The sequence below is a fragment of the Schistocerca americana genome, chromosome 3 (assembly GCF_021461395.2).
Source record: "Schistocerca americana isolate TAMUIC-IGC-003095 chromosome 3, iqSchAmer2.1, whole genome shotgun sequence".
In the NCBI taxonomy this organism is placed as follows: Eukaryota; Metazoa; Arthropoda; class Insecta; order Orthoptera; family Acrididae; genus Schistocerca; species Schistocerca americana.
Genome location: NC_060121.1, coordinates 624297968 through 624302033, shown reverse-complemented (window position 1 = coordinate 624302033; position 4066 = coordinate 624297968). Strand labels below are relative to the sequence as shown.

Below are 4066 nucleotides of genomic sequence, written 5' to 3'. Positions count from 1 at the left end.
GTCACGAAGTAAATGAAGTTAACTAATTCTACTACGCAGGCAGCAAAATAACCGTTAGCAGGTGGACCTAGGAAGACGTCAAAAGCAGACTAACACTGGAAGAAGGGGCATTCCTGGCCAAGAGAAGTCTACTAGTATCAGACGTAGGCCGTAATCTGAGGAAGAAATATCTGAGAATGTGCGTTTGAAGCACAGTGTTGTATGATATAGAAACATGGGACTGTGGGAAAACCGGAAAAGAAGAGAACCGAAGTGTTTGAGATGAGGTGCTACAGACGAATGCTGGAAATTAAGTGGACTGATAAAGTAAGGAATGAGCAGGTTCAGCGCAGAATCGGGGAGGTTTCATCCAGCAAATTATTGAGGACGTAGGTTGCAAGTGCTACTCTGAGATGAAGAGGTTGTCACAGGAGACCAATTCGTGGCGGGCCTCATCAAACCAGTCAGAAGACTGATGACTCAAAAAACGAAATCCCAGATGCATTGATCTGAAAGAGTTGTCATTGTTGTAGATGTCATTGTTCATTTATCTCAGAAGCTGCTGAGTAGCACTATTTTTACATTACAACTGGCTTCAGCTACATATCCGTGACAATCACAGATGTTCGACTGACAGTCTTAGAACAAGTACTGTTTGTTCTGTATAAGTTAGCAAAGTTATAGAAAGCGAGTCGCTCTCTAGAATTTAAATGAGCTTTCGTTTAAACAAAAGCATCGCTAACCTGAATACCAGAAAAATTTCTGCTCGACGTGTAATTATGGTTCCTAACGGGTTTCTTATAGAGGAAGGCGTGGGTTGGAGTCTAACGTACAGTCCAATGATGTCTGGTCTACACATTGCACAAGTACTTTTTCTTAATACTAGGAATCAGATACAGAATCTGCAACACTTACGACTTACCACACTTTAATGTTATATTAACGAGTTTGTTTCGTGAATGTATGTGATGTGTCACTCGTTATACAGATGTGCAATGGGAGTGTAGCCTCAGTCTAGCTCCTCTCTGTTTTCTGTTCGTTATTGCCTTTGCTGTTGAAGGATGCCTTGTAACAGGTGTATTGATCATCATTGTGTACCAATGTATTGGTCTTAATCTTAGGTCTACCTTTGTTAGAGAACTGATTTCTCCTTTTTGTTGAAACCTGTAAAAGATTTTGTCAACATCTGTACGGCAACTTTGGTTTCAGAAACTGTGTTCCATGGCGTTGGTGGCGCTGCTTTTGGTGACATGACTCCATGGACTACAGCAGCAGGGCCGTGAGGTGACGCTGCAGAACTGGATATTTCCAGAATGAGATTGGAAGGTAGGAGACGAGGTACTGGCAGAAGTAAAGCTGTGAGTAGCGGGCGTGAGTCGTGCTTCGGTAGCTCAGTTGGTAGAGCACTTGCCCGCGGAAGGCAAAGGTCCCGAGTTCGAGTCTCGGTCGGGCACACAGTTTTAATCTGCCAGGAAGTTTCAGAACTGGATATGCCAAAAGCTAGTGCCACCATGGCGCTGGTGTGAGACGCAGCCCTGACTGTTGTGTTGCATGTCAGCGGTGGACCGGTACGCATCAATCCGACATTCGGCGACGCTGGTGTTACGTAAGGGAGCTGTAACGTTACAGGTACCATTACGACATTATCGAGCTATTGTTCTCAAACAGAGATGTACATAGTCCAAATACCTAAGGCACTAGTAGCCGCCAGATAAAGTCTCAGATAATTTGCTACTATGGAAAGCTGGTTAGAGAAGCTACTCAGCAAAATATCCGTTAGATAACGTCACAGAGCACACAACAACGCGATGGTCCACCACTTTCACTGTGTGGGACCTACGTTCTGATACTGGATGAGATGGCATTGCTTGCGCTGTAATGTTTCATCCGTGCGGAATGACACGTGCGGATTTATTATAGGTGAAGCTGTGAACACTTTTTCTCCATTCTGACTGTCGGCTGTTAGCTCCTTCTCTTCCCGGACTGGTGACAATTTCTTGCCCATTGTGTGCGTTGCTGTCAGATCAGGAAAAGTGATGTAAGGCTGAACTATCGATTGTATTTATACTACGAATTCGTATTGTGTCTATGGAAATGTGTAGGGTTTTACTTTGCGTCCTGCAGGAAAACCGGTCCCTGTTTAGCTTTGGCAGTGGTAAAATCAGCTGGTTATTCTGGTACTATAAAAGCAGATCGTTTCTAAATAATTCGTTCAATTCAAAAGAAAGTAGGTTTTTGATAAGTTATAAAAGCAGTAACTGTGCAACTAAATTTCATTCATTATAACATCAAGTTGGTTTCTCTGAAAGTAAAAGTTGTAGACTGGTTTCATGTGATATCTGTATTATGAATGGGAATGGGCCATTGTTGTTTGATTGTCTTATCTTGTGGTCAAACAAACTTCATTCTTTGTTTCTGGAGATATTTGACGTTATATGTTAAGCCGTAATCACTGCGTGAACCACAACAGAGTGCAATCTAAACAATGTGTAACTGACATTTGTATTTCTTAGTTGTAGTCACATTAACAATTGCAAAAGAGCTTTACCGATGGTTAATAATGGAAGTTTGCGCTATGTGGCGTAACCTAGTTTATGCTGATGGAACTTTGCCCCCAAACAGTACATACTAAACACCCTACTTAGAGCCATCAAAGAGATGTAAAACTTTTGGTGTGAGAGTGGTCATAGTATACCCAGTTAACAGTAGTGGTGCAGCTGTCCCAAAGGCCTGACTCAATTATTCTTGAAATGGTCTGGAATGAAGTCGAAAGAGTATCGGAAAGTTCACGTAACAAGTAAGGCAACATTCTAGAATGTTATTAAACATGTATGAGCTTGGAATACCTATTAAAACTTGCTGGCTGCATACCTCGAGTTTGTGAGGCAATAATTAAATCAAAGGGAGGATACTTTGATAAAACTGAAATATATATTTTGTATTTAAGAATTTATGTTTATATTTTTGGAGAAATTAACTTTTGTTTGTGTTCACAATTTAAAAAAATAAATCATGGTTTATTGAAATAAATGAGTGGTACTGTAGATTGGGGGCTGACTTTGCGCTAAATCCGATCACAATTCACCTCATCCATCGTATTCTCGCATAAGTTTCGAGTTTCTTTTCGCTTCCAGTCGTAAGCCAGCTTTTATGACTCATTCTTTACTGGAAATTTGTGAATTTTCCTTCGGTTATGTTGACAGAGTGTGAATGTTTGCAAGCGAGCAATCGAACGTCAGTGTTGTGTTCCTTAGTTAAACCAATCCTCGATGAACAGTGATGATGACTACCAACAATTTCCCTTTACAGGACCTCAGCGGTAGGAATTATACGTTTAATGTGTGTTTGGAGTTGAGGAGTGCGCTTCTTTTTGTGAATAAATTTCGATTTCAAATAAACTTAGTTAAACTTTTTCCTTAAGTGCATACCAGTATGCCATTCCCCATCCTGTGATCATTAACGTCACGTACCCCGTAAGAGAGAGATACTGGGGAGCATTTAGTGAAGTTCAATCTCTGGTCGGCCGGTCTGAAGTCTGTTACTTAAATTTTCATTGCGTGTCTTCTTGATGATAGAATACCGGGTTTAATACACTTCATGCCTATGGAACTTCAGGCTACTTGATATTCAGAGGAAGTCAGTGAATGACAAGCACTGCTTTGTGTGATAAGAAACTCACGGGCAGGAGAATCCCACGCTATGTGGCAAAAGAGAGTCCCATCGAAGAACGAGATAACAACATTTAGATTTCCAACAGCTAATAAACAGCGGGCGCAATTTAGGAGCCTTCTTCACACTGACTCATACTGAATAAAAAGGCGACTCGGGGAAGCGAGAGAATGTGAAAAAAATTATTCTGCACGTACAATATTCGCTGCACACAATACGACACACCCTGTAGAGATACAGGCTTGCTGCTCAGCTCACTAGTGTACTAGAATGGTCTTGATTAGAACCTTTAAACAAAGCAAGCAAGAGAACGCAGAAAATCAGTTCACCTACGTCGAGAATAAGTCCACATACGAGATAATTCCGCGATTATGTTACAAACTTTCAAGGGTGATGGATAAGAGCAATTCTATCAATT

The 4066-nt window shown here is 41.2% G+C and overlaps 1 non-coding gene across 1 annotated transcript; it reads left to right on the top strand.

The window, feature by feature from the left end:
• The first annotated feature begins 1358 nt into the window (after window positions 1-1358).
• Window positions 1359-1433, top strand: Trnap-cgg. The gene has a single exon. It is a non-coding gene; the product is annotated as a tRNA-Pro (tRNA).
• Window positions 1434-4066: the final 2633 nt, after the last annotated feature.